Source organism: Lonchura striata, chromosome 14 (genome assembly GCF_046129695.1).
Source record: "Lonchura striata isolate bLonStr1 chromosome 14, bLonStr1.mat, whole genome shotgun sequence".
In the NCBI taxonomy this organism is placed as follows: domain Eukaryota; kingdom Metazoa; phylum Chordata; class Aves; order Passeriformes; family Estrildidae; genus Lonchura; species Lonchura striata.
Genome location: NC_134616.1, coordinates 13,832,278 through 13,850,417, shown reverse-complemented (window position 1 = coordinate 13,850,417; position 18,140 = coordinate 13,832,278). Strand labels below are relative to the sequence as shown.

The following is an 18,140-nucleotide window of genomic DNA, read 5'->3' as shown; positions in this document are numbered from 1 at the left end:
AGCTATAAACCACTTAATTTTTCCTACCTCTACAATTTACCTAAACCACAATTACAAACACATATGAGGGGCAATGTTCAGCCCCTCATATACTTTTAAATCCTACCTATATTTTCTTAAGCATTTTATCATTCTGTGGTGAACCATATTTTACAGTGCATACAATTTTAAAACTTGAATTTCACCAGTCCTATTGGGATTGTTTTATCCAGAAAACTGAATTTATTTCTTCTAACTCAGGAAGAACTTTGATGTTAACTCTGAGATATTAAACATATCAAATAAAGAAAAGGAAAATACAGCTATGAATTCAGAATTTTCATTTTATTGGAAGCACAGGTCCAGTAATTAATATACTTATTTTATACAGTTAAATATACATTACACCCTGCAGAAGGAGATGAAATCAATACCAAGCAGCAAGCAGAATGTAAGTATTGATTGTACAAAAACCCCTCTCACACTAATGTTATCAAGGAGATTTTCAAACCTCTATTCTTAGGAACACCATTTGGAGGATTGTGCATATGCATGTGTAAAATGAGCTGCTATTATGACTTCATCTGTGTGTGTGGCACTGCAGAGGGTTTTGCTGAAGTAATAATTTGGTGGTATCAAGAGGCAGAAAATCGGATCACAGAAGCACAATTCAGATGCAATTGCTGAGTAAGTGCACTGTGGTGTTTCTCTCCTGTAAAGAGATTAAATACCAATATTTCATAAATACCACACACAGAGTACTTATGAGACAGATGGTAGTACAAGGATGGTAGTACAAGCAAAAATGAGAGGAAATGTTACCTGTGATGGATACAATTTTCTACCACAAAGAGGTCACTGGGAATTAAGAGATTTTGCCCCAAAAAACAGTTAAGTAAAATTTTAAGAATGCTTTTTAATTCCAAAGCCTGCAGAATGCAGAAGGATTGGGTATGGTGTGATTGATGGCTTAACTTCAGAGACCACGTTCAGACTTTTCAGTGGCTTTACAGCAACCTAATACTGCATTAACTCCACTCAAAATGTTCAAAGATGTAGAAGTCTCATTTTCAGATTTATTTAGGGCAAGTCTATATAGGCAGGTGCACAAAGAGACAGGCTTTCACTGGGTTCATTTTGAGATGACAACTAGCTCTGAACAACAGTCCCAAACAGTCATTCAAGATTACAAATCACTCATGAACAATATAACTTTTCTTAAAATATTAAGCCTGGATGGATGAGCTTACCAAACAGTTAGAACCAGTCCAAACACTTTAACCAAGTGCACAAGGACAAGATTCTTGCCTAACTTAAAGCACAGATAAGTAAAACTTCAATTGTCCTTACAGCTTTATCTGCAAAACAGGACTACCTTTCACAAAGCTGGGATGCATTTAAATAATGTGTAATGGGTACATTTGATACCATAAGAAGATCTTGGATGGGAAACTGCATAAATGCAAAGCATTAGATCATTAAAGTCCACTGTTTATGCTCTCACATTCTGATGATCAATGTATGTATGCTTATATCCTTTTTCCAGAAAATAAAATAGTTATTCCTGAGGTAATGGTGAGCAGCTTGTAGAGAATTCACATATAGGAGCTGTGCATAAATTATGCAGCAAAGAATTCACAGAGATATTTCATTTCCTTTAAAAATGTCATCACTGGAGAACTGTGAGTTTTCAGGCCCCAAGTTGGGCAACTCCCTGGGGGCTCCCCTGGCATGAGAGACCCTCCTGGAGCAGTTCTGTGTCAGGAACAAGAGACTCATTGGACTTTTTCGGTCTTCAGCTTCTGTTTATTGTTACCTTATCAAAACTTCAGCACGTTGTCTGCACCAGACACTGCATGCAGGAAAAACAGCACAAAAATGGCTAATGACCTCGTGTTTCAAGGTTTTTAAGTTTAATCAAAAACTAAGTTACTCAATTAACAAGTGACATCTAAATTATGTTCCTTTCTAACCCAATAACTGACCCCTAAACACCTGCAATGTGTATTTTTCCACCCAATTACAAGATACCACCTAAACCCAAGAAGAAGGAAGAAGGAAGAAGAAAGGAACTCAAGACAACACCCTGCTGGAGATATACTCCATCTTGAACCCATCTACACCATCCTAAAAGTCCAAAAACCTAAATTTCTCACCCATGTGACATACTACACTACTATTTACAATCTCTACAATCTATTTCACGCTTTTGTGGTTTCTAGTTTACTTTGAGGCTTTGGAAGTCTTCTCCATGAATGAGGGTTAAAGTCAGTGCTTCCCTGGGGGTCAGGACACCCCAGAGCAGACAGAGAAATATTCCCAGTGCCCTGGGATTCCACAGGGAACCCTGGTGACAGATATCACACACAATCCACCTTTTGTTAATTTACACAGAGCCACAGTACACAGGTTACACATACCAAAGAGAAGACTTTAGTTCAAGAAAAGAAATACAACTTTAAAATGGATTTGCTTGCACAAAGGCATAGAAGTTATCAAATAAAGCAGGAAAGCAATATTGATTTTGATATAGGTGCCCCTAAAAATATAGGCTTTGCAGAGTCAATATTGTCTTGATTTAGGTCCTAGCCCAACCCCAAAGTCCCAGACTTGGCTCCATCCACTTATTGATTTGTCTGGCATGCTGGGTTGGGGGTTTTTGTTTCTTTTTTTCCAGAAATGCTTTTCTGCTCTCAAATTTTAGCTAGCTCTCCCAGAAGAATGTCTAATACAGTCACAAAGAGCAATTCTGTTCCTTACAACTAAGCTATTGACTATCGTAATAAAAAGGAAGGACAGAAGTCATGTCAGCTTAGCTTCTCACAGGATCTCACAGTGCTCCTTCATTCAAAAACAATTATGTAATCAACAAGCAATGGATAACGAATTGCAAAATATCAGGAGCCCTTAATTTTCTATCAGGTATGATAAAAACCTTATAAAGTTAGGCAATTCTTGATTCTTGAGAAATAAAACACCATATAAATACCACCAATGTATCAATTATTTGATCTTTTGCTACAATACCTCTTCTATTTTATTTTTTTCTCTCCTGCTACCTGACATGTAAATGCCTATAATTTTAGACCACATGTCAGAAAAAAAAGATCCACAGAAAGAGAGCTTCAAGATGTTATTTTTACCATTTTTAGACAGTAGTTTACCTGACGTGCATCTGCAACACCCTTGTCTTTATATGGCGAGGAAGTGGTTTACATGAAGGAGCACGAAGAGACAGTACAGCTCTTTTAACAAGCCTTAACAATTTTTTTTTTTATTAAATTTCTATAGTAAAATTGAAAACCTTTAGGGGAGTAAAGGTAGGGGCAAAAAAGCCCTGATGATGAATTATCAAGGAAACCAATAGAGGAAATAAAGCCATGCTCAGAAGAGATTAAACAAGTCATAAAGATTTTCATAAAAGGATGCAGGAAATAGGAGATATAACTGATTGATTGAGGTGCAAATGTATGTGTGAGCAGGAGGAAAGCAAAGGGTAAATTTGTCTGGGGAGTAAATCCATTTAGGTCATTATAGTTCAATATGGCCATGATCCAGCAAAACACTTGAGCATATGCTTGGTTTTAATATGACTCACTCCCAAAAGCTGAGCTCTGCTGACTTGTTCAGACTCAGGTTTGAGTGCAATTTCATCAGTATCCTCTCTTGAATTGTACCACCCCACTTGAAAGCCTGTAAGACAACAAAATGAAAGATGGAATGGCTTTGGATGGTTTATCTACCTGAAGAATCCACTCCGGACACAGCAAACTGCACACTCTGCTTTCCATAATGGAATGAGCTCAGAAATGGAAACCTATTTTTGCAAACACACAGGCTGAAAAAGAGGAATGTCAATGGCAGCCAGAGGGAATGGGACATCAGGATGTTGCAAGCTTTTATTTAATGGAAAACCATGCTGAAATTTTGAGACATGGCACATGATAACCTGATGTAACAGGGCCAAAATGACCATGCCTTTAATACTTATTTGTGTGGTTCCATCAGTGGTGCCTGTGCTTGCAGGCTGCAGGGTCCCAGTGGAAAAGGACCAGCTCAGGAGCACCAGCTGTGCCACAGGAGTGCCTGGACAGGGCAGAGCAGCTGCCCCTCTCCAAAGTGCCTCTCTGAAGACACTTTGCATTGCAGTCATTAACTGCTGATACCAAGAAATGAATTCTTTGATTGTTCTTTCTACCCCAAGTTTTGGCCAGGGCAGAGGAATGATTTTGGAAGCAGTCTGACTAAATCTGTGATCCTGAACAATTAATTTGAGCTGATTATCTTGTGACAAGACCACAAGTTTAAATTTTTAACCCATCTTCTCATCTGTAGGAGTCCATTCTTTTTCCTCTCTAAGCTCCAATCTTACATTTTCTAGGGCAGAAAGAAATACCATCCTGGATTTTCAGAAATGAACAAAGTAGATAAGATTAGATACACGATACAAGTCAGCACCACCAGGTACCATATGTATTTTTCTTAATTCTTTTTCCTGGGAAATGGGAATAGAAGGATCACAGCTTTCATTAAACAATAAAGGTAATTTCTAGTTCTCAAGGTTTCACAGAAAAGCATTAGAACATAATTCTTACAATGTCACCACAAATATCACTTTGACTTCTTGAATTTTCTCGCTTTTGAGCAGTGTATCTGAGGATGCAACAATTCACTTATATAAGCAATTTACAGAATATAGGGACCTGTTCATCTATTATGCCACAGAGTTCTTTTTACTCTAGGAAGCTGTGCTGAAACACGAAAGCAAACATATACGTAGAAATAAAACCAGTATGTTCACAGGGTATTTTTTTCAATTGCTGAATTTTATTAATAAGATACTAGGTAAAAGGTTTCTTTGAAACAATTCAGAAGTTGAAATTAAAAATGGTGTGTAATTTTCAGCATTTTATGTTTCATTTATTGTCAGACTCACAGTCAGAAAGATGAGGTGGGTGATAATTATTCAGGGTTGCCAATTAACCTACTTAGCAGGTCACACAGGTAACTGGCATAGATTGTGTCAAATCTCATTACTGGGATAATAATTTAATCACTCAGTGCATTGACTGAAGGCCAGAGAATCTGGAGAATAAATTAATCAGGAAAATAAAATTAGTATCTAGACAGACATTATATTTAAATGCATGAAAACAGTAAAATTGTAAAGCATACTACTCACAAGTAGAAACCCAGTAAAGTCTGGAATGGGGGCTGGGGGTATTGAGAGAGGGGATTTTAAACCACATCTTCCAGGATGAATAGAAGGAAGGGTTATATTTCACCTTGCTACTATGAATGAAAGAGAGTTTAACCCATGAGGAGGGTGTGAGCACGTGTGTGATTCTTTAGCATTTAAATAATATGCAGTGCAATTCTCTTTGCAGTGTTAGAGCCCAGACCTGCCCAGGCACACCTGCTCTGGGTAGCAATCCTGGCCTCCCCCTTCCTCTACATCCCAGCCTTCTTCAGCTCTTTGTGCCTGGATTCAGAGCAATGGCAAAGGAATGTCAAGTAAAAAGGTCACATAATGGATAAAATAATCTTGCAGGATCTGTCAAGAAGGACAGGAGAGATGAAAAAATTACAATAAGTGTAATTGTCAAAGTCATGGAGTCTGTGAAAAAGCTTCTTCTGTACAATAATGCTCTGCGTTTACAAGGTGACTGAGTATATAAGAGGTAGGTAGGAATAGAAGAGTCTGCCTGGATGTGGAAAAACATTTTCTGTGCAGAAGGAGAAAAAACCACTGGAAGGAATAATAACATATTTCAAAGTGGTTTTTATACGTGCAGGTTACATATGAGTTTGAAGGTTGTATTTGCTTCAAAGAGAGTATGAACTTTTCTAGAAATTATCATAGTTTTATAATTCAAAATATAGACTGGAGGAAAAAAAAAAAAACACACAAAACAAGACTTAGCTAGTCCTGAATGTGTGAGGTGTCCCACAGCAGAGAAAAAAGTACAACTGCAACTCCAGGAAAGATGAGAATATGGTGAACTTACCTTTGTCTTCATGGTCTATTTCAATGGTACTGTCTGCAATAACAAGAGGGCTAGAAAAGAAACCATCACTCCTCTGAGCATGGATCATTCAGTTTAAACATATCTCATAGATGTTATAGCCAAGAGTTACAGCACACCAAGCGCTGCTCCAGGACTTGTAATTTATTCACTCGGTAGGGAAAAAAGTGACTTCTGTAGCAGCATTTTATAGGCCTGCAAAATAAAAAACAACCAGGATGAAAAAATAGCCAGTGGGCCAGGAATGAATGTTGGTTTGGCCAGGAATGAAAATTTGGTTTGGTTTGGTTTTTATAACAATGAGCAAAACCACATGCTTAAGTTAGTGGATGTGACCAAGTGATCTGGTCACATCCACTAACTTAATTAATGCTTCCACTAACGCATTTATCCTGTCAAATATGTTATTTTGAACCATAAATGTTCTTGTTGCTGAAAGAGTATGCGCTATAGCAGAAAGGCTGAGCATATCTATTCCAGTTCTGGAATTACAGAAACAACATGCAGCTCTTAAATGTAATTTTACTTGTTCCCACACAATGTAAATGCTATAGTCAATAACTACTTAGACCTTCTTTTTTGTTTTTTGGAAAGATTAAAGCAGGGCAGCACCATTTGTGGATGCTACCCACTAGTTCAGGAGTGCCTGATAACAAAAACTGCACATAGAAGAAAAATCACTTTCACCTAATTAGTAGAAAATTTAACACTGATGAGCTAAACTTTCTCATTAAATTTTTCTTGATAAAAAAGCAACAAGCTTAAAGATAATAAAATGATGTTATTTATTTATTTATTTAAACATAAAGCAAGAGCTCAAAAGTCCTGTATAAATTTAGTGTAAGGGCCTCTCAGGAGGTGTCAGAAGTTACAGAAGACCCTCTGTTACCAGTCTGCTTTTCTGGTTATTGTGAATATTTTCAGTGCTTTCAGCTCATTGCTATTTAAGTACAAAACTAATAAATGGCTAATTAAATTACACAGGCTACAGTCACAGACAAGAGTGACAGTGGGTTAGGAAACTCCATCAGAATTCTGAATATTTCCTTATCTAGCTATCTAGAAAAATCAGATTTTATAAATGATTTGGTAAAGAAAAGCATTGTTGACTCATTCATTTCCATGATGGTCTAGTGAGCCTTCCTTTCAGAGCTTAGCTAAGGATGCTAATGCAGCCTCAGCAGCACAATTCCCATTTTGGAAGGCAGGATATATCCTGAGCAAGGTTTCAAGGCCAGGGGTGTCAGCAGTGTGGGTCTAGAGGTGCCTGCTCTGCTGGAGCTGTCAGGGACCACTGCAGAAACTGGACACACTGGAACTGCATCTTCTTCAGAGATGGATTTTGCACCGTGACAGCAGCTCTGAGTGATCTCTGGGGAAAGGATCAATTAGAGACTCTTGGCTTCTCTTCATTTATTATATTTTCCATTGAAATAATGTTTCCCATTGTTCTCTCATTTATAATTCACATTCAGTAATTGGCATGAGCAGTAACCCCATTACACTGTTGTCTTAGCACCATGTTACAGCATTACATTTTAAAGTAGTGCTTTCCAAGGACACCATCATCCTTCAGTTGCAACAATCACCTGTATATTTGTTAACTGAAAATAGAATGAGAAGTGCTAGTCCATATTAAAGTACAATAATAGTGACTTCAGAGCATTTTGGGCAGATCTGGACTGGTTAAATGTTACTCTACACCTCCTCCCAGCAGTGTGCAGGCTTGAATATTCCTGCTCAGTGCTACCCTCCTTCATTCCCCTCCTTACTCAGACTAACCCCAACATTCATCACCTGTAGAGGTGACATTAATTCCTGGATGCCTGCAGAAATTGAACCATAAACCCCCTGGACACTTTGGGGCAGGGAATGCTTCTTCTCCCTCTGGTGAAAATGACAACTGCTCACAGCTCTAGATTCCACTGCAAGAAAAAAGGCAAGTTTTAATCAAAGTAGGGGCAGACAAGGGAAGAAGTCAGGTTCTGAGCCTCCCCAGGGTTAGAGCAACACCTCCCCAAGGCAGGTAATGCAATGTTATCCCAGCCCACCCCAAAGCAGAACTACACATGCTGTGGGGCAGCCACTTTGCCCTGCTCCCAGCCTCACCCCCTCCTTAGGGAGTGCTTCTCATGGGGTACATCACCTACAGCCTTGGGGGACCCTTTGCAGAGCACCCACCCAAAATTCCAGGGCTGGGAGAGCAGGGCACACTGCTTTTTTCTCCCCTTCTCATGATTGCCTGTTTCTCTGGACAGCAAAAATGGGTTTAAATCACTGCAAGCTGCGAAGAGCCTGGACCACTCTATCCCACTCCCTAGGCAAGCATTTTATCACAGGTTGTATTTTCTACAAATAGATAGTATATATTATACTCAACACAGAGCACAGCAATCCCTCTTCAAGCTCTGGTGAGAAGAGCAGTGCTGGAACCTTGGTTTAGAACACAAATTAGTCCCATCTAGCTTTCCATGCTGAAGGTGTCATTGGCTGCCTGCATCTGTGCTGGGCAGCTCTGGCTGAGGAAGTGACAAGTCTTTGGTTCAGAGCTGCAGAACATGGCTGGTTTTTTGTTTGCCTCTGTGGCTTTCCCACTGCTCATAGAAGAAAGCCTTTATCCCTCAGTAAAGGCAGAGCTGAACTAATACATTGTCAAGAATTCATTGCAAAAGCACAGTTTACTTCTCAAGATTACACTAAAGATTCCCAAGTGTAGGAGCCTGCAACAAAACGTAAAACATTTTAAATATAATGCAGTGAATAACCATGGACTTTCAATAATAATCATTATTTAGTGAATGTATTAATAGAATAAAAGCAATATTGAAGCAAATAAATGACCTCTGACACCAAGAATGGATTGCATTTCATATTACTTTACTTAACTGCCCCCTCCTTCCCCCACCAAACAGAAGCTTTATTGACAAAATGTGCTCTGGTGATTTAGTCTGTAGACTTAAAGAATGTGCAACTCTGGGAAAAACTGAATTATGGATTCTATTTGTTAGATGAGGAATGGCATGTAATAACTTAATGAGCTAGAAGCTTATTAGTTGTAAAAAAGAGACGGCGCTGTCTATCAATCTTTTATTTTTTTAACTCAGAAATGTTCAGGTGGGTAAGCATCAAATCCATTTCACATTTATTATCTTATGAATTGCAGTATGTGCTAGAATCTCAACAAGCTACAAAAATATATCTCAGCCTCTAGTTTAATGGGCATTTTATTAGTCAGTTTTGGAGGCTCTATCTGAAACCCAAGTCATTAGAATACATGCTCACATATTTGGCCAGCAAAAAATTCACTCACACACAAGAGCTACTCTGATTTCATCAAAACTGTGGAGTGAAAGAAATTCAAACACAGTAACAGTGACACTGACAGTAACAACTACGTTTCAATAACTATTTATTGCTCTATGGAGACATGAATGCAAAAGGACAGTAAGATAAAAATTTTAACAAGAAACTTGTAGACAAACTAGCCTAATATAAAATGGAAGAATCGAATCCTTGGTTGTTAAAGTTTTCTCCACTGTGAAAAGTACACGAATTTACCTCACCTACACTTTCCTGTGGACCTATTTATTCTTCACAATGAAGTAACATTTGAATCATGATATGTATGTGTGAATATGCATAAAAATTACAATAAGGTAGTTTAAAATCCATCAGATGCTTCTCCCAGTCTTAGCTGATATTATGTCTTAAAAATACACTGTAACAAATAGGAATTAGACCTAAATAAATTCATAAAACACATGTGCAAGTAAAAAAAAAATGGCAGAAAGAAGGAAATTCAAAGTTCAATCCAATGTATACAGAGGTATATGTAGAACAAAGCAGTCAGGTTCTTATCTATCAGCCCAAATATTTCATGTGCTGCACAGATCCCTCGGTAATTGCAATTTAACCCTGCACAAGATCGATCTACTTGCTTTGATTTTCTTTTCCTGAAATAAAAATAAGCAAGGAAAGAAAATCTGCATTAATTTATGCCTCTAGTAGGCTCCTGTGGGTGCCTTTTTTGGTTTATTGGTTCATTGGGGTTTTTTTCCTGTGGCCAGTCTAGCAGATGTCTTACATACATCAGGCTGTTTAGAAGAGCAGTCATAGCCATTTCACTTAATCAGGTAATAGCACACTATTGACATATTAGACCAATTTAATACATTTGTTTTCTGTATCCATTTACATTTCATCTCAAAGGTCTCCACCACAATGGATTTTGAACTATTTGTGCTGAGCACAATCGAAGGGCCAGTAATCCAATAATTTGATTTTCTTGCTGCAGAGACCAGGAGAGAGGGAAAACCATCTTTCTGTTGCCCAGCAAGTGAGCTGCAGGCCTGCATTAGGCTTTCAGCTTCCTGTGTAAAACATACCCCAAGGGCAGCAGAAGGCCACTTAAACACAGCTTGGAGGGCATCACTGGAACATGGCTGTGGCACCTTGGCTTTCTGCCCAGGAGTAAATTCCAACCATTAGCATCAAACACTCATCCTGAAGCTCTCAAACGGAAATTAAATGCCATCTATCAAATGAATAAACAATAATAAAGTAGCACAAGTAAATTAAAAAAATAAATTGCAGTCATTTATACTGTGGATCATCTGTTCTGGGTTGCTCTTCCAGACTGTTTACCTCAGATTATCTTTCAGCCTATTTTTTCACTATTGGATTTTTGTACATGTAAAACAGCCCTTGATATACAAATTGAATTTATTCATGCTCTATGCTACTTGTACTAAAAAATAGTTTTAAATAATGCTTGTTTTTCCTATGCAAATAATTTTGTTTACTTCTAGTCATAGGTTAAGTTTACATGAGTTGCATCTAAAGAAGAATACAAACAACACAAATTAAACATGCAAGAATGTACCTTTAGATATCTCAGCTGGAACTGCACATTCTGGTTTAAGCAGTCCAGGAAAATTTCAGCAGTCTTCAGAATTTGGAAAGCTGTGAATTTAAAGTGAATTCACCCTTTAAATGTGCTCAAAGGAAAAGCAACCAGTAGTTTGGGACAGATTTTAAAAGGGGATTTTTTAATAAGTAGAATTTAATTACCTAATTGAAATTTTTGCTGTAGTGTCCTGGCTAAGACTTCACTTTTTGTGAAAAACAAGAAAAAAACCAAAAACCTACTCTGGGAAATGATTATGCTTTATCTGTATCACAGCTATTACAGCAATAAATTCAGCCGTGTGCTGAGATGGGACAGTATTGCAAAGGAGAGCAAAGGGAAATATCTCACTGAATATTAGTCTCATTTCCCAAAACAAGCTGACTCTTCCCAGGAACTTCTTTCCCAAAATTTCCTTAGGGTATGAAATAATTGGCTATTAACCAGTGTATTCTTGACCCAAAGAATAGAGCAGAAAACATGCAAGTCTTGTCTGGATTACTAGAATAAAGAAAAGAGAAATGAGAGTAGATATGCACTGCCTGCGCCCATGGCTCTCTTCATTTTGCTCATTGGGACTGGAGGCTTTTACCTGCATTTATAGCATGGCAAAAGACCTGAGGAAAAGAGCAGAAGGGAAATGAGAACAGCACAACCTTCTCTCTTTTCAGATTTATTTTCCCCTGCCTGCTTGCCCTGCATTTAGTGTGGGGCTGTGCAAAAGGAAGGCTGCCAGCTCCATAGCATCATATTGCCAGCATAAAGGGCATCCTGTCTCAACCCGAGGCAGCAGAGAACTTGTGAAGAAGTGTCTGGACACAAAGAGAAAAACCAGCAAAATCTTCCTTGTCATAAGTCCTGTGCAGTCTTCTGAACAAGTGATAGTTTCCCTTTTTTCCCCTTGTACATGGGGTCACCTGTAACCCACTAAAACCTCTGATGTCCCCTGGGTGCTGGCCCAGCACCCCGGGCACCCCATGGGAGGAGTGGCTGAGGATGCAGCATTGGGGACTGTTCTCATGGCCTGGAAGGATGAAAACAAGTCATTAATATGCACCAGGCAGAGCCAGGGGCTGAGCCTGCTGCTAATGAGAGCTGCCCCGAGGCCTCAGGTCTTGGTTCTGCTAAATCCTGTGCTCTTGGTACACCTGAAAACACCACACCAACAGGCAGCAGGGCTCACACACCTGCCTGAGTGCAGGACAACATCACCAAAGTGCTGGGGCAGGTGTCTGAGCCACTGAGAAAGTGTCTGTCCCTAAATTCAGCCAAGAAGTCCTTCTGGGGCTGGTTGGCCTCTGTTGCAGCTGCCCTGCTGCTGGACAGGAGTGTCTGGGCAGGGTGCAAAGCCTGGTGCTGGCTGGTTCACAGTGATCTGCAGTGTGTGCCTGTGCACTACAGGGGACAAACAGGAGGCCACACAAACTCTGGGATGGGCTGTGATCTCGCTGGCATCACAGCCAGAACACACACACCACAACATGCTCCTGCTGGGCCATAGCTTGGCTCCAGCTACCTCAAACAGTGGCTCTCATTCTCTGCAGAACCATTCTTCTGCCCTTCAGAGGATGGTGAGCACTACGTGTACAGACCTCCTCGGCAGTCTCCATGTTTCCTTGCTGTCTTTCACCCCATGAGAATGTTTTCTGCAACAGAAAGTTTTAGTCCCCTCTAGCCTTAGCCTGCTGATCACTGTTTGATGCCCTGAAAGAGTAATACATGCAAACAGGGTGTGCTGGCTGCAAATTTAGAGAAAACATTTATTTTCCTATGGGCGAAAGGGATGTTGTTGGTGTAGGAAGTGTGTGTATAAATATACCTGGTTTAAAGAAAGCTCCCCTATGATTCCAGGTCAGATTTCACTCTATTTCAAAAGCCTTCATCTGCCATATGTCCCAAAGTGTCTGAATAGCAAGAAAGGGGTTTGGAAAAACTTGGCTGACTACTGGAAAAGAAGGAATAGTATCCCAAACACTGTGCTTCCCCATTCCTACACCTGTGTGGCAGGAGTACCTCTGATTTGTTGCAGTTAGAATTCCCTGTATCACAGAATATGACCTGCAGAACCAGTTTTGTCCCAGTTTATAAACAGTTTTACAATGTCTTCTGGTGGTGGAAAGATTCCACAGCAATCAGAAAGTCCTATGTTCTAGGGATGTGAGATCATTTTTAGATCAAACACAAATTAGGACTTAATTTTCTTTAAACCCCATGTCCAACTGTTCAGATTCCATGAGTGTCTCAGGATCAACACTCTTACACACACCTACAAAATACCAGTGCTCTGCTTATTCTGTATTTCAGTAACTTAAATACATGACAAATTCTCTCATGCTGCAAATTTATCTTCATTGAGCTATCTTTTGATCTTGGGCATTAACTCTGATCAGCACTAAGGCGGAGACAGTCTATCCAATTAGCAGGTGAAGCCTCAGAAACTCAGGACACAGCACCTCTGCTGCACTGCCTTCCAGGAGATTTGACCTCAAAAAACATGTTAGATGAACCCAGCCACAGTATTTGTCTGCCTGCCTCAGCTGGCCTGCTCAGATGGCATTTTGCCAGTTAGCAAGGTAAAATACTGCTTTTGGGAGGTGCCAGAAAAGGATGGCTTTAGGTCCATTATTTGCTAAGGTCTGTTAATCCAGCTTTCTCCTGACTCTAAGCAATCACATAAAACATCTTGACTTTCTTAGCATAAAAGCAACTCCTTATCAGACCCTCCCTTGTATGGAATCCAAACAACAAATAACTAACTTGTTTTCCAACATCTGCAAAAACAAATTATCTTTCAAAGGAGATTGGGCTTGTGCTCTTGTGTTCTGCTGCCAATGTCATCAAGGAAACTTTCACTGGATAGTTACACTTGGAGCAATGACAACCCTATTCTGTGCTTCCCCCTGCTCAGAGCAAGGGGCTTCTGAGCCATTGTCAAGGTTCCTGAGCACAGATACCAAATGTAGTTCTGCACTGAATGTCAGATAAGCCCAGCAGTTTGTTTTGTTGGTAATTTCAAAGCCACAGGGGAATCCATGAATTTTAATCCATTAAAATTCACTAGTTAAATGTGCACAATCATACCTCAATGCTTTGCACCTCCAGTTAATCTGCTTGTGCCTGTTTGTGACAACTGATTCCTGCTTGCTTTGACACTGCAGCACCCCAAAGCTATGAGAGCAGGATTTGAGGATGTTCTGCAAGCTGGCTGAAATCAGAGACTCTCCAGATGTTCTTGGATGCCTGAAGCAGCACCAAATGAGGCTGTATTGAAGGACTCTAAGGTGACAGCAGGTATGAAATGCCTCAGTGTATTTCATAAGAGTGAAACTCAGCTGGGATGGACAAGTAAAACTCCAAGATCTAGTAATGGTCCCAATAATTTCTGTAGCTAAGCTTGACTGACATGAAGCATGGCTTCATTCATTCATAAATTCAGCACCTCCAGCGGGTCATTAGTGCTGAAACCGGTGGGTGGTCATGTAAATAGAGCACTGAAACACTGAGAAAAACACAAGGACCTGTGTTTTTACAGTAGCTTCTCCTTGACTGCCCTTGCCCTGTTGGGAATCACTACACTGTAGCTTTGAGGGTCAGTAACAGGAGAATTTGTGGGTATCAGACATGACAGAAGAGTGGGATCTCCAAACCACACTCTAAAACTGGAGTTTACCCCACTTTTCTTCAGCATTCCCACAGCAGTCCCTCCTCTGTGCCTCTTCCAGTCTGACTGCTATTTTTACTACTATTTTTTGGTGTGACATGATTGATCAGAAGTCTGCCTTGTCAGTCTCTGTTCATTCTTGCTCTTTCCAAGCATTTTACATTCAGTATGGCAGATATAAAACCAAGAGCCAGAGCTAAGATGAGAAAAAAGAGATCATAAGAACAGAAGAAAAGAATCAAGAAGAAAATCCTGCAGTCCATGGAGAGCATTGCCATTTTGTGACTGAAGTGTGTTGTACAGCAACAGGAAAAAAGTCACAGAAAACGTCTTTAATCTAACAAGGAACAAGGAATGCCATTAGAATGAGAAGAGCCATGTTATTATGCTGACATTACACGGCCTTTCTTGAACTTGCTCAAAACCTCTGCTGCCTGGATTATTGCTAAGGGTTAAGAGAACTGAATTGCACTGAAAATAACTGAGAACTCAGTTATTTTCTGAAGAGATGTGGGAGAAAGGGGTGGAAGTGAACGCAACACAAGGAAACCTGGAATGGGGAGGAGGACTACAAATACAAATTTACTCCCCTGCAAAATCAATTCATCTAAAATTGAGTAAAAGAACAAGATGATATCTCCCTCCTCCCTCCTACAACACATTCTATTCTTCATGTATATTGACATTGAAGGGTAAGCATGATAAATAGCTCTATTTTCAGTAAGAAAAAGAGGAGAGTTATGAGTCTGACTCCTGCCAACAGTTTTCTCCTGCCTCAAACCTTGCATGGTCTTCTACAAGGAGACTTTCTCTGCTGTCAGTGTTAGGCAGGCTTTGGGAACCCTCTTTAGGGGCATAGAGGGGATTTTTTTGCTGGCCCACAGGCAGGTCATTTAACTATTGTTATCATATTGATACAGAAATGTTTTCATGCAGCCAAAAGCCAAAGGAGAATATTTACCTTTCTGAATCAGTAGTGGGGTTCACAGCAGATTCATTATGGGAACCTGAAAATAAAATTTAAAAAAATTGGTTTCTGAAACTGCCACCCTCACCACAGAATTTTTGAATGGTTATGCCCTAAACTATTTGTCCCTTTATTTTCCAAAAACAGTGTAGCCAACTGAAAATCAAATTCACATTTAGTGCTTAAGCAGTGAATAATGTTAGCAGTCAGTTAAACAAAAATACAACTCACATTAATATATAGTAATATCTTATAAAATATTTTAACACAATGTCAAGCACTATGCTCATTTTTGTTTAAAATGAGAATTAGAATCTGTCTATCAAAATGGCTTTTAATAAACTCAAAAGTACATAAAAATTTTCCTATAAAGGGAAAAAGTGTATCTGAATATACCAACAAAGATGCAGGTAATTAAAAAGTTTCCTAAAAATAGGATAAAAAAAATAGAGAAAACAAATCCAGTTAATTCTTTTCAGGACCTAATTAACCTTAAAAACAAAGACTCTAGCCTTTCCCATGGATTTCAATGCAAGGGAGAATGTTCCAGGGAGAATGCTACCAACTATAGGTCTGATTTAATGGAGTTTTGATTGAAGATAAAGGCAGAAGAGTCAGTCTGTGGTACCCTCTCTTTGCACTGAAAAGTGTCCAATTCCAAAGGCAAATCACTGAGCTCAGCCATCCCAATTAAAACTGCTATTCAGCATAAGCTAAGATAGCACAAAGAATGCAAAAGAATCAGCCATTGCAGCACATTTACAAAGGCAGCGCGGGAATTGGTGTTGGTTAGGAGACAGCAAAGCACAACACCTGTTATTTAAACAAACAGATGTACATACTTATATGTAGATATTTGCACACACAGAGCTCACACACATACATATATCACAAAACATAATTGTATTAAAATGAGTAAAACCACTTTGCTGTCTCTAGGACATTCCCTTGAATATTTGTATGAATATAAGTGGAACTCCAGCTGAAGCTTCAATATCTTGATGTTGAAACAGTGGCTTCCTGCTGCAAGTAAAAAGTGTTAAAAACAAATATTCAAAGACCAATTTTTCTTCACAGGCATCTACAACAACTCATCAGGTATGCAGAGCACACGTACACCCTGATCTTACGCTGTTGTCAGCCTGCCAAAACCCCTCACGGCTCTGGAGGAATTTCTGTGCTGAGATCAGGATCCCAGCGGGTCATTCCCTGCAGTGGTGCCTGGCACAGATCTCCCACTGCCATCTCTGGAGGTTCTGCCTCAGTGCTCGTGGCACTCTGCTACATTCAGGTTAAATCACCTGAAAGGCTCAAGCTTCCTCAGTTCCCAAATGCCTACCAGTTACGGTGTTTTTATCAGAGAGGATGAGAGTGACAGGGAGAATTCCCTGCCCAAGGTTATCTCCGAGTTCATGGCGTGTGTCCTTCTGCTGCCACATCCAATCAATCATTGACTCTGCTCCAGGCAGCCTTCCCTGGGATTGCTCCTGTGGGGCCAGCAGGGATTTCTGCTGCAATAGCGAGGGCAAGCTGGGCTGCCACCACGGCTCCATGTGGACATGGTCAGCCTTCAAATAATCTTCCAATTTCAGCTGTCCAGGGCTACTGTTGTTTCCAAGAACTAGAGAGACACAGCCCATGAGGCTCTGCTCAGCAAGAACAAAGCTCACCCAGAGCAGTGGGAATCCCCCAAAGTCCTCTGTGCTGGTTTGAAAAGTCCCAAAAAAGGCCAGGGATGCTCTGCTCCTCTCAGCCTCCCTGGGGAGTGCCAGTGCTGGTGCTGGGCTCGCTGAAGGAGCCACTCTGGGGGGTTTGGACTACTGAGCTCACACAGAAGGAGCTTCAGCCACTTCTGTGACCGATGTGGATCAAAATTACAGGGGAGGCTGCAGTGTAATGTGAGGGTCATTTCTGCCTCCTCTTATCTGATAGGAAATTCATTCCCAAAAGCCAGCACAAGACATTCATAAAGTCCTTCTTAAGCTTTTGAAGATCCACCTCAATTTCCTCTACAACAGCTGTTGTGGTTTTACAATAAATGAGAATAAACTGGTACACAGCCCGTGCTCTTATAATTGTCACAGTGATGGACTTTGAGCTCTTTTCATCATTTGTGAAGCCAGATGACCCAGGCTAGCAGCAAGAGGATGCCACCATGAAGCATAATTATTTTATAGCCTCTATTTAATTTTTGGAATATGAAAATTTATTACAATCACTAAAGCAGATTGATTAAACCCTAAGTGTAAACACACCATGAAACAGAAGTTGTTTTGCTGTCATCCCAAGGAAGCATCTATTTGCAAAATACATGGCAATATCAGAGAGCTCTTTATTGATTAAACTTTGAAAATAAAATTGCACCACTTATCGTATGCTGTTTGCAAAAATGCCAATCATTGTAATACTCACATAAGCATACTGCACCTTCCCCCTGAACTCGTTAAATTTATTACTGAGACTCTATCCTGAGCTGCCTACATGTGGAGAAAATATCATTCAGATAACGCATTAACATTTATAACCAGTATTTAAAGCAGTGCATGGTGCCATCTCAAATGATAAGGGTCTTGTCAGCATTTCCAGTATAAGCCTCATTTC

General features: G+C 39.9%; 1 long non-coding RNA gene across 5 annotated transcripts in view; it reads right to left on the bottom strand.

Annotated features, from left to right (window-relative positions):
* Positions 1-305: 305 nt before the first annotated feature.
* The window catches only part of LOC110480127 (uncharacterized), a 26,888-nt gene continuing 9,053 nt past the window's right edge, over positions 306-18,140 (bottom strand). Inside the window, exons 2-7 of one of the 5 annotated variants that reach the window (XR_013340798.1) lie at positions 15,534-15,579; positions 8,386-10,967; positions 7,803-7,930; positions 5,988-6,200; positions 5,396-5,533; positions 306-3,672 (exon numbers count right to left, since the gene is read on the bottom strand). This is a non-coding gene — a long non-coding RNA (uncharacterized LOC110480127). The other 4 variants (XR_013340799.1, XR_013340797.1, XR_013340796.1 and 1 more) reach the window with 4 other exon arrangements.